We start from the raw sequence: 13,654 nt of genomic DNA on the forward strand, positions 1-13,654 counted from the left end.
AAGAGGGTTAAATTCATCGTCATGTCCAGCACAGACTTAACCATTCAATCAGTCGCCTGGCTTTCATTGTTTTAATCTACTTATGAGGACTAATTTTTAGTTGATTTCTTTAACTATCAGAATTCTCCAAGATGGAAGAAGAAGTAGCTCTAAATTTAATCCTAAACAATAAGAAATAAAGCCATGTTAAAAATATTTTGACATAATATGCAATTTGCATTTTTAAATGTCTGGAAAAATTGCAGTCATGATATCTCAAGTCCACAGTGAGATTTCTGAAAACCAACTGAGGCATTTAATATAGAAAGTTGTGTGCTTTGCTATATTTGGTTTGTAATTTCATCTAAGGTTGAAAGCTAAAACAACAGGAGAATCAGTTCTTCCCTCATTTATGTATTTGTTTTTCTTTTCTCTTTTTTTCCTTTTTTTGAGATGGTGTTTCACTCCTGTTGCCCAGACTGGAGTGCAATGGTGCAGTCTTGGCTCACCGCAACCTACGCCTCCTGGGTCCAAGCGATTCTCCTGCCTCAGCCTCCTGAGTAGCTGGGATTACAGGCATGTGCCACCATGCCTGGCTAATTTTGTATTTTTAGTAGAGACGGGGTTTCTCCATGTTGGTCAGGCTGGTCTCGGACTCCCGACCTCAGGTGATCCACCCACCTTGGCCTCCTGAAGTGCTGCCATTACAGGCATGAGCCACCACGCCCAGCCTTTTGGTTGTTGTTGTTGTTGTTGTTGGAGAACAGGGTCTTGCTGTGTTGCCCAGGCAGACCTTGAACTCCTGGGCTCAAACTGTCCTCCCGCTTCTGCCTCCCTAAATGCTGATATTGCAGGCATGAGCCACTGCACCTGGCCTTTTCTTTCCTGATTTACATTATTGATGGTAACCATTTGGATCCCTAAAGGGAAAAGAAGCAGCATGCTGAGGACCCAGATAATGCCATGGTTCTGATTAAATGAAGGTGCAAAACAGACACAGAGAGAATTAGAGTGCTCCTCAAGCCTCAGGTTCATCAAGTCCAAGCAGGAAGTGGTCCATACTCAGTCCTCATAAGTTCTTTGTTGGTCTTCCAAAGAGTTTTTTTGTTTTTAATTCTATGGGTAGAATTCATTTCTTTTAGCCCTATATCAGATAAATCACATTCTGAAAGAAAGTAAAAAAGAATCTGACAGTAAAACAGCAGAACAGTTTCTTCTCAAAGAAAATAGGTTTACTCCATTATGTTTCTTGAGAAGGAAACTTTCTTTCTTGCAAATCCTTGTAAAATGATCTCTCTAGAGCATGGATCAAGATAGCATCAGTGATCACCTTCACGATCGGTGATCACCTTCACGATCGGCAATGTATTCCAAGTATGACTCTGTGCCAGGTGATGTGAAATAAATATATAGAAACAATCCTGGCCCTGGTTATCATTTATTCATTCAGTCAGTCATTTTTCAACATCTCACACAACAGGACCCCTCTCAGCCCTCTTATGATGCCAGTGGGGTCACAGTCCAATGAAGCTAACATGTTGCAGATGCTACATCTACAGCAATACACATTGCCAAATACTGCAGGAATTCAGGGATGAGAGAGACCACAGTGCACGTTTCTAGGGATGTTTGGACTGAGGCTATGGAACTGGAGATTGGCCCTGAAGGGCAGGTAGGTCCTAGAAGAAAGGACCAGGAGTCAAGGTGGGACCTCAGCACATCAGGGCTCTACTCTCCCCCAAGAGGTTTCCAACACTCTGGATAGGCTATTTTGTCTCAGATTATACTTTGGATCTAAGTGGTCTTTCTCGATACAGGTTTACACAACCTCTAGGGATTTAAATTTTAGGGGATTTGTAAGTGGGGTAGCGGGTTAGGTGTGATTTAATGCATTTGCTTTTTGCCTTTCCTAGAAATTATCCTGGGACAAGCCATCGTGGGAAGTTGAATGACCTAGAACACAACTTCAAGCCAATCTTCATCCGATCTTCTACTCTATATCAGCACAAGGCTCCATGCTGGCACATAAAAAGCTATCAATGCAGGTTTGTTGTAATGTTTTTGAATGAAATTGTGGGCCAGATATAAAGACCTTTCAATGAAGTTGACGTGAAACATGTTAAGACAGCCTTTCTTACAGCTCCTCCCCACTTCTGAACTTCTTTACTTCAACTTTTCCAAAGCTTAATCTTGGCATCCAGTTACAGTTAATCCTATGACTATATTCCAATGATTCTGAGGGGAAACCTTCAACTGCGCATGACTTTTGGAGTGCAGGAATATACTGGCATCAGTAGAGTTAATACTCCTGGTTTAGGTTACTTTAAAGTATAAATTGCAATATAGTGTCATGACTACCCCAAAAGATCTTTGGAAGCTTGGTGTGAAGGAAGGTGAACAACATGCTTAGAAAAGCTTGCTTTGAAGGTGCCAGTGTGGCTAGTATGCAGTCCAGTAAGTGACGCTCACTGCCTACTTGGAAGACTTCTCAAATGTGGACATTGTTGGAAAGTTCCATGTAACATGCCTAGCGAAGGATGCTTTCCTCTACTTTCATACACTCAAGGAGAATCTATTTACATCCAGGTCCCAGCAAAAAAACAAAAACAAAAACAAACAAAAAAACTTAAAATACATATTCATACACATAGATTTTTGTGATTACTGGAGTACAACTTCATGAGTATTACATTAAGCTAACATCCCAATAAACCAGCATTTGTTGGGTATTTATTATTCTCTGCCTGGTGATTTTATACATAATTAGAAATACGATTCACATTTTATGATAGAAGAATCCCAGGCTTAAAGAAGTATGCTCAGAATAACACAATTAATAAATTGGCCAACTAATGAGTAGAGAAATTAGGATCCATTTCCTCAACCATTGTTCAAAATGTTTGTCTAGTACCTACTTTGAGTCAGGCACTGTGCCAGGCACTATATAATGATAAAGAAAATAGAGAAATTGCCCTTGATCTTAGGGACCATTGAGTAAAGGATATAGTTAGGAAGGATTGCAGAAGATTTGAAGAAAAAAGTAATAAAGCTTATTGGAAAAGGGATCAGTTAGCAGAAACTAATTAAACTTGAAGCAAGGGAAAGCATCCTTAAGGCAATGACACAGGTAAGTAGAAATTAGCCAGAGGAGCAGTGGATGGGGTGGGGAGAGTGTGCTCTTAAGAAACTGCAGAGAATGTGTGACTAGACAGGCAATGCAGTGGCAGATGACCTAGAGATGCCACCAAACCCCATGTCTCCTTTGTCCTTCCTACCATGCTTCCATTGAGAAAATAAGAAGCTCTCAGCAGGACCATGCTGTCTCTGGCATCGCTGGAAAGATTCCGTTCTGCCTTTTTCTAGTTCCTGGTGCTTGTAGTTCTTTGGAGTTCTTTGGCTTGAGGAATTATCACTCTAGTCTGTGCCTCTGTCATCACATGGAATGATCTCTGTGTATCTGTCTGTCTGTGTCTATTTTCTCCTGTGAGGACACCAGTCACTGGACTAGGACCCATTCTAATCAAGTATGACATCATCTTAACTAATTACATGTGCAAATGTTCTGTATCCAAATGAGACCACATTCTGAGAAATATGAAAACTATAGACCAACATTTCTTCTGAATATGGACACAAAATTCTCAACAACAAAGTAGCAAAAAGTGAATAGAACAATATATAAAAAGAGTTATATACCATGACCAAATTGGATTTATCTTAGGAATTCAAGATTGATTTAACACCCACAAATCAATTAATGTAATACATTATATCAAAAGAATAAAAAACAAAAAAAGAACCTCAATTGACACAGAAAAATCATTTTACAAAATCTGACAGCCTTTCATGATATAAAAATACTGCACAAACTAGGAATCGATGGGACTTCCTCAACCTGATAAAGAAAGTCTATGAAAATCTCCAAGTTAATATCATGCTCAATGATGAAAGATTGGATATTTTCCTCTAACATTAGGAAAGAGACAAGCATGTATGTTCTCACCACCTCTATTCAACATTGTACTAGAGGTTCTAGCCACAGCAGTTCAGCAAGAAAAAAAAAAAAAAAAAAAAAAAACTAAAAGAAGAAAGAAAGATAAAAAAGAAAGAAAGAACATGTAGATTAGAAAGGAAGAAGTAAAACTATTTATTTGCAAATGACATAATCTTGTACATAGAAAATCCTGAGACATCTACTAAAAAACTGTAGAACTAAAAAACAAGTTCAGAAAGGTTGAAAAATATAAGATTAATATGCAAATATCAGTTGTATTTCTATACTCCTTTAATGAACAATCTAAAAATGAAATTAAGAAAGCAATTGCACTTACAATGGCATTTAAAAGAATATTTAAGAATAAATTAAACAAAATAAGTGAAATACATCTGCAAAACAATGTTGAAGAAGATCTGATTGGAAAAATATCTCATATTCATGAATTACATAACATTATTACTATGACGATACTCCTTAAATTGATCCATACATTGAATATAATTCCTATTAGAATTCCAGCTGAGTGCTGTATATAAATGACATGATGATTCCAAAATTCATGTGGAATTACAAGGGACCTAGAATATCCAAAACTATGTTGGAAAAGAAAGACAAAGTAGGAAGACTCACACTTTCCATTTTAAACATGTGCTACAAAAGCAATGTCAATTAAGACAGTGTTGCGCTGGTACGAAGATAGACATGAAAATCAGTGGAAGAGAAGTGAGAGTCCAGACATAAGCCCACACAGTTATGGTCAACTGATAAGGGTGCCAAGACCATCCAAGGGAGATAGGATTATCTGTTCAAAAAATTGTGCTGAAACAAGAGATAGCCATATGCAAAAGAATGAATTTTGACCCTACCTCACACTAAATATGGCTGAAAATTTTCCAGATTTGACACAAGCTAACAGATTCAAAAAGATGAGTGATTCTCAAACAAGAGAAAACCAAAGAAATTCACATGAGGACACAAGCTTCTGCAAATGAAAGACAATGCGCATATATTGGAAGCAGTGTGAGAGAAATGATACCTTATCTATTGGGGGAAAAGAGACTGAGCGACAGTGGGCTTCTTATTGGAAGCAGGGAAGCTAGGAAAAAGTGCCACAATATTTTTCAGTGCTTAAAGAAAAGACATGTCATCTCCAAATTTTATATTTGCCAAAATTATCTTTCAGGAATACAGGAAAAGTAAAGACATTTCCAGACCAAAAAAAACCTAAAAGAATTTGTCACCAGCAGATCTGTAAAAGCATGTCTAAGGGAAATCTTGAAACATAAACAAAATAATAAAGGAAGAAAATGTGAACCATCAGGAAGGAAGGAAAAACAACAGAAAAAGCAAAAATATGATGGAGAAATACAGGCACCAATCAAGTGATCAAATTTATCAACAGTAAGTGAATAAACCAACATCCATACCTCCTGATAAGATTATTGGAGACGAATACAGCATTGCATCTGGGGCATTTCTGCCAAATGTAAGTGCCGTCAATTAAATAATAAGAAAATATCAAACGAACTCAAACTAAGGAGCATTTGACAAAATATCTGATCTATATTCTTCAAAAATTCCAAGGTTGTAAAACACAAGGGAAGAGAAAAGCTAATGAAGGCTAAAGAAATAGTTAAGACTTATGAGATCTACGAAGAGATTGTGGCAATTCTATTACTGACTTGATACTGCCACATAATCTAATTTATTGATTGTCATGCATATAATTGAGTTTTCATATGAGAGTGTATAGTTATTTTTAGGAACTCTGCATGAAAATAATAAGGGATATTTGGGCATATCTGCAATTTACTCTCAAATAATTTTAGATAGATTAGATAGATGTCTACCTAGATGCAGATATCTTTACTGATACACATATATGTGTGCGTGTGGGAAGAGAGAGAGACAAAATGAAGGAATTATGGTAAATATGGTAATATTTAAGTATGTAAGTATTAAGAAAATGAGTTAAGGTGTGTAATAGTTATCTATACTAATCTTGCAACTTTTCTGTAAGTTTGAAATTATTTCAAAATAAAAACGTAAAGACAAAAAAGTGGAGAAAAGATCTGAACAGATACCTTACCAAAGAAGATATACAGGTGACAAGCAAGCATATGAAAAGATGCTCAACTTCATTTATCACAGTAGAAATGCAAGTTAAAACAGTAACAAAATACCACTACACACCCATTAGAATGCCTGAAATAAAATAGAAAAAAATCTGAGCAGTTGTTAGCAAGGATGTAGAGCAATAGAACAATAATAGAATTCATTATTGGTGGGAATGCAAAATTATATAGCTACTTTGGAAGACAGTTTGGCAGCTTCTTCCAAAGCTAAACATAGTCTTACCATGTGATCTAACAATGACAGGTATTTACCCAACTGATTTAAAAACTTATGTTGACACAAAAATCCCATACGTGAATATTCATAGCAGCTTTATCTATAATCACCAAAAATTGGAAGCAACCAAGATACCATTTCAATAGGTGAAAGATAAACAAACTAATAGAATATTATTCACTGATAAAGAGGAATAAGCTATTAATCTATGCAGTAACATGGATGAGTATTAAATGTGTATTGCTAAATAAAAGAAGCCAGTCTGAAAAGGCCACATACGATATGATTCATTCATATGACATTCTAGAAATGGCAAAACGACAGAAACAGAAAAGAGATGGGTGGTTCCTGGGCATTTAGGGAAAGAAGGGTTTTGATTATGTGAAGCACGGGAGATTTTATAGAGAGATGAGACTACCTGGTACTGTAATGCAGTGGTAGATAAACAACATTATGCATTCATCAAAACCCTAGAACTTTACAGAACAAAGAGTGAAGCCTAATGTTTACCTTTTTTTTTTACGTTTTTGGATAAGTGGGGGACCTGCATGGACTACAAACTGATAAAATAATCCAGCAGTACCACAAATGCATATCATAACCTCACTGAAGAGGGTGAGGAAAAGTGATACGAATGTAAGTAACTTTGGAAAGGACCAGTCCACAAGACTGAAAACAAAAGGAACTGTAGAGTAGATTGTGCTAGTTGGTACGGATTTACAATATTGAAACTGCCATAAGTACATGTGTACTGGGGTTGAACAAATAAGTAACTGAATGGTGGATGGTGGGCATAAGGTTTCTCACTGTTGGGGTGAAAGGTTACAGACATGCAATATAGAAAGACTAGAATGAGGCATGTGGTACTGGGTTAGTCTGAGACATTAGCATGAACTCATGTTTAGCTTAATATTGATCCAGATGGTTACATATAGAAATGAGTGTGTGTGTACATGGGTTAGTTAGTACGCACACGCATGTCACCTAGCTATGTTCATTGAGAGGGTCTAGAAGCAAGGACATCCCAGTACCGATGAGCGCACCAGTATGCAGATCTCAGTTTTTTGTATTACTTTCCACAAAAAGGAATAAGGGCTCGTTCTAGGATTGCAACAGGGAATATACAAGATAAGGCTGGAGGACTTTGTAGTGCCAGAAAATAGAGAAGTGCCCAAAACACAAAAGGATTGGGGCATGTCAAAGGGACACAAGAGTCGACTGAAAGACTCCCAGTGGCCGAAGTTTGGACAATTTGGACAAATAAGTAATGCACTATTGGATTATAATCCAAAGTACAAATTAAAAATGTGTGGACCCATACTGAGATAAATAAACTATTGAATAAATAAATAGGGGAGAAAAACAAATCTTACGGAGAGAGAACTTTGTATAATTTATGCAGGTATTTCCCCATCAAGGTGCTGGAACAGAACTCCCCAACTCTAGCATGGGCGGTGCATAGTGACTTGCTTCCAAAGAAGAGAATATGGAAGGAAGGAAAGCAACTTCGCAGTGGAGAAATCTGGCCAATCTCAGTCACCTGATCAAGGTTAACGTGGCATGTTACTAGTCTGCAGTCTTGGTATATGATGAAAATGGCACTTCACCTCTTTGGTCTTCCTCCAAAAAACCCATACTGTCATCCTGTTATAAGAAAATCATCAGACAAATCCAAACTGAAGGACATTCTGCAAAATGTTACCCAGTACGCCTCAAAATTTTCAGTCATTGAAAATAAGGAAAGGGAGTCACAGTCTACAGAAGCCTAAGGAGATATGGTCACTAATGTAATGTGGTATCCTGGATGGGATTCTGCAGCAGAAGAATGTACTTAATTTTTGTTTTTGCTGCAGTGTCTATAAATATATTGAAAATGCTATAATAGCATATAGTAAATGCAGGAAACTGGAAATAAAAAACATTCTCAATGAAGGCCTCTGTGCAAAACCTTAAGATGTTCCTTAACAAATCTACCAAGATGGAAAAGGCTATATAATTACAACAAACTGTTAAGTCACATTTAAGTTGCAAACTGTTGCTGACTAGACACATCACTTAACTGCGTTTTTCAGAAAAATTTCACCGAAACAAGAGAAAAAAGGGTATTTTAAGTGGTACAGGTGGGTACCAGGACAAAGGGTATAGGACAAGAGACAACATTAATATAATTGCAAAAGAAAAAATGGAAACTTATTTGTAGAACTAAGAAAACTGAATCCTGAGCCTGCAGTGATGACAGCCAAGAAGAAAACCTTGTGTCAGCTCAGAATTTCCAGAAATCCCAGGAATTAGAAGCACCCAGATGGCTTTGGAAATGAAAGCAGATTATGAATAGGATTAGTTAAAGGTTATTTGAGAAACTGTTACATTATCAGATATCCCTCCTCCACCATAATCTCACACACACACACACACACACACACACACACACACACACACACACGGGCACAGAGAGAGAGAGAGAGAGAGAGCAAGCTGCATGATCCCAGCAGAACTCCTACAGTTTTATCCTCCCTGGAGAGTAACGTAAAGGTCAGTTGACACAGGGCACTCGGAAAAGCTGAGGTGCGGCGGGAAGATGGGTATAGTTCTAAATGCAGGGATATTAAGTGAAAATTTATTTACTGAATGTGAACCCCCTAGTCCTCTTCCCCCACTTGATACTCAGAAATCTACAAGGTACTCTCACAGCTCCAAGAAGGAGATGGGAAGAGGGACTTCTGCAGAAATCCTGAACAGACTGAGAAGAAGAACCTACAGTAAGATCAGGGCTCCCCAATGGCACTGTCCACCCCATTTGCAATTTGTGAAGCCCACTACTGAGCATTCCACCTGCAGATCTCCCACTCTTTACCCTGGGGGCCCATCCTTACATCGGAACATCCAGAAAGAACGACTGGATTATCTTAGGGAAGCCTCTTCTATCAAAGTTAACAAGCAAAACCTACCAATGTGGAAAAGGCTACTTGAAGAAAGGAGACAGTATGCAGGGAAATAAAACCTTAATAACTATAAAGCTCTCATTATAGCATCTCCATACTATATTATTATAGTATTCCTATAAAGAAAATGAAAGGGAAGATACTGTATCCAGGAAATAAGAACAGGATGTTGTTTAAAAAATTATTAATTAAAAAAAAGCAATTGCCAATGTGAATGCACAATGATACAGTCACCTTGGAAGACAGTTTGATATTGTCTTACAAAAGGAAACATGCTCTTACCATGTAATCCAGCAATGATGCTCCTTCATATCTACTCGAAGAAGCTTAAAACATGTCCACAAAAACAATCTGTACATATGTCTATAGCAGTTTTATTTATAATTGCCAACCAATATGTTCTTCAGTAGTTGAATACTAAAAAAAGCGTGGAACATTCAGACAATGGAATATTATCCAGCACTAAAAGCTAAGCTATCAAGCTATAAAAAAACAAGGAGGGAACTTAAAAGCATATTCCTAAGTAAAAGTAGCCAATTTGCAAAGGCCACGTACTGTATCACGACAACCATATAAGATTGTGGGAAATGCAAAACTATGGAGACCGTAAAAAGATCAGTGTTTGACAGGGATTGGTGGGGAATGAGTGGGGAATAGGTGGAGCACAGAGGATTTTAAGGGCAGTGCCATATCCTGCACGATATTGTTATGATGGATACTCGTCCATATAATTTGTCCAAACCCACACAGAATGTACAAGAGTGAACCCTCGTATAAACTACAGACTTTGATGGATAACCATGTAAATGATGGACTTGTATGGATTGTGTTGTGTCAACATAGGTTCATCAATTGTAATAAACGTACCCATTTGCTGGGGGATGTCGATAGTGAGGGAGGCTGGTGGAGGGCAGAGAGGGTGTATGTGAACTCTCTGTACCTTACCTTCAATTTTGCCATGAACTTAAAACCACTCTAAAAAAAAAATAAAGGAAGGCCGGGCATGGTGGCTCATGCTTGTAATCTCAGCACTTTGGGAGGCTGAGGCGGGCGGATCACTTGAGGTCAGGAGTTTGAGACCAGCCTGGTCAACATGGCAAAACCCCGTCTCTACTAAAAACACAAAAATTAGCCAGGCATGGTGGGTGCCTATAACCCCAACTACTTGGGAGGCTGAGGTAGGAGAATCGCTTGAACCCAGGAGGTGGAGGTTGTAGTGAGCCAAGACCGTGCCACTGCACTCCAGCCTGGGCAACAGAGTGAGACTCCATCTCAAAAAAAAAAAAAAAAAAAAAAAAAGCAAGCAAGGCAAGAAGTTCTGATAAACAAAAACTAAGATAAGATGCATGCAAAATTCAGTAAATACATTGGAAGGTAAGGTTAGAAAAGTTCCCAAACATAGAACAAAAAGTCAAATACATGAGTAACAAAAAGAAAAGATAGAAAAAATAGAGAATCAGATCAGGAGATCCAATACTCAAAGCTCAAAAAAGTCTTTCAGAAAGCAAAACACATTAAGAGAGTAAAAAATGATCTTTAAAATCTTCAAGGAGGTTTTCCAAAATTGAAGGACATAAATTTCAAATTTAAAAAGTGGATAGAGTAACTAACACAATACATTTTTTAAATAAAATCAAGCCTAACATTGTGAAATATCATAATTCTGAGAACAAGTATATCTGAAGGTTTAAAGGAAGAAAAACTGTCAGATACGAAAGAATGAAATTCGAAACGTCTTTGTATTTCTCAGCAGCAAAATTGAAAGCTGGAAGCAATGAAACAAAACTTTTAAAGTTCTGATGAGAAATTATTTCCAATCTTTTTTTTTTTTTTTTTTTTTGAGACGGAGTCTCGCTCTGTCGCCCAGGCTGGAGTGCAGTGGCCAGATCTCAGCTCACTGCAAGCTCCGCCTCCCGGGTTAACGCCATTCTCCTGCCCCAGCCTCCCGAGTAGCTGGGACTACAGGCGCCGCCACCTCGCCCGGCTAATTTTTTGTGTTTTTAGTAGAGACGGGGTTTCGCCGTGTTAGCCAGGATGGTCTCGATCTCCTGACCTTGTGATCCGCCCGTCTCGGCCTCCCAAAGTGCTGGGATTACAGGCTTGAGCCACCGCGCCCAGCCATATTTCCAATCTTAAACCTAGAGAAAAGTTCTGTTAAATGTGAGGGTTGCATAAATGTGCCTCTCTTCTACCTTTTCTTAGGAAGCTGCCTGACGAGGAGCTGCACGGAAATAAGAGTAACTCAGTGATGGGACCCAGGCATCCTAAGCATAAGGGGTCCATGTCAAGAAAGACCCAAAGGGCATCCTCAGGACATGGAAAAGGGGCATTCCAGGCTGGCAGCTGGGGAGGCCCAGAGAGCCCTGGAGAAGGTCTAAAGTCCCTTGCAGAGCTTTCTTTAAGACTATTGAATTGTACAGGAGAAGCAGAAATGAAAAAAAAAAAATTGAAACTACACAATTGATGTATTTTAATGAGATTCAAACATCTAGGGGAGAGTTTGGGGTGGGAATGCTGATAAGTTCATAGAAAACTAAGCAAATTTTTAAAAGACAAAAATAATAAAAGCAAAAAGGAAAAGTAATTACACTGTGCTAGTAGATTCAGTTCTGAGTAACATTTCATAATAGTAATAATGTAAACAGTAAATACTGATTTAAACTAAAATGTGTTATAATTATACTGAGAGTATTGAAGATGAGGAAATTTTGTGTGTGTGTGTGTGTGTGTGTGTGTGTGTGTGTGTGTGTGTGTGGTGTTGAAAGCAACAGGAACAAGAGATAAAATCTCTTCTCATAATGTCAAACACTGAAAAAATGAAGTGGCAAATATGAGTATCTATCTGGAAATATAAAAATAGAAACCAAAACAAACACTTCGAAATGTCAAAGGCTCTGTTGAAGAGGATTTGGGAAGGTGTTGGAGAGCACTTTTTCAATAATAAACTTTGAAAAACTGATTCTTTTAAAGGATTGAGATGCATTACATGAAAGAAGGTGAAAACTAAAATAGAAAGACTTCTAATGCCTTGCCATGTTTCTTAGATGATGCACCTGAGTGAGGTCACATCGCTCTGCAACTGCACAGCCCTCACCTGAGTGAGGTCACATCGCTCTGCAACTGCACAGCCCTCCAAAAGAAAAGATGAAGTTGTCTTTGCCAGAAGCAGTCCACCTGGAACCCAGTCAAGGGCACTAAGACTTTTTCTCTCTCTCTTTTTTTTTTTTTTTTTTTGAGTCAGAGTCTTTGCTCTGTCGCCCAGGCTGGAGTGCAGTGGTGCAATCTCAGCTCACTGTAACTTCTGTCTCCCGGGTTCTAAGTGATTCTCCTTCCTCAGCCTTCAGAGTAGCTGGGATTACAGGTGCGTGCCACCAAGTCCTAGCCGGACATATTTTTAGTAGAGACAGGGTTTCACCGTGTTGGCCAGGCTGTTCTCAAACTCCTGGCCTCAGGTGATCCACTCACCGTGGCCCCCCAAAGTGCTGGGATTACAGGCGTGAACCACCACACCTGGCCTTTTCTCCCTCTTTCATGCCACACCAAACCCTGACTCCTAGAAGGATACCCAGTGTATGGTTAACATATTGGTGGTTGCAACAGACAAATTCTTTACCCAATTATGTAGACAATCACCTTTTCTTCCAAGCTAGTGCCTTCCTTTATATACACCATTATATTCATTTTCACTATAATTTATTAAGGGATATTTTTAATGCACAATCATATATCATCATGGAATAGTGGAAGGTGTAACTAGAAATCAGAATACCAACTTCTATAACAGCTTACTGTGGTTGTCAGTCAAAAGGGTGAAGCTTATACTGCTCTAACAAAGTGCTCTAACAAACTATTTCACAATCTCAGTTGCTTTAACCCATAAACATCTATTTTTCTCTCAAAGTATTCTCTAAAGAAACAGGGAAATTGGAGAATCATGAAAGATTCTTTCACTACTTTAGTTCAAAATTGTCTCTTTTGCAAAATCAAGGGATTAAACTAGCCAGTCACTAGTTTGCAAAAACTTCCAGCTCTATCAACCTCTCTTCTCCTCCTGTGGACTCTGGGATATGTCAGAGATGATGATGTTGATGATGTTGATGGGCATTGTCACAAAGAATATAACAACTATAACAATCTGTTTGGCTCTTACTAGATGCCAGGTGCTGTTATGAGCCTTAGATACATTTGATCACAAGAGCATCATGATCAGGTGAATACTGTTAGGAAATAAAAAAGCAAAGGCTCTGATCCTTTTCCAGAACCTGCTCTACATAAAGCCTTTTGCATTTCAGTTGATGACAACTCTGTATTTCCAGCTGCTCAAACCAAAATCTCAATTCAATGTTTCACTTGCCCCACATCTCATCCAGCAAGAAGTGAGGTG

At 38.3% G+C, this 13,654-nt stretch overlaps 1 long non-coding RNA gene across 3 annotated transcripts in view; it reads right to left on the minus strand.

Annotated features, from left to right (window-relative positions):
- The window catches only part of LOC105497453 (uncharacterized), a 69,231-nt gene that overhangs the window by 33,392 nt on the left and 22,185 nt on the right, over positions 1–13,654 (minus strand). The window lies entirely within an intron of this gene.

Source organism: Macaca nemestrina, chromosome 7 (genome assembly GCF_043159975.1).
Source record: "Macaca nemestrina isolate mMacNem1 chromosome 7, mMacNem.hap1, whole genome shotgun sequence".
NCBI lineage: Eukaryota > Metazoa > Chordata > Mammalia > Primates > Cercopithecidae > Macaca > Macaca nemestrina.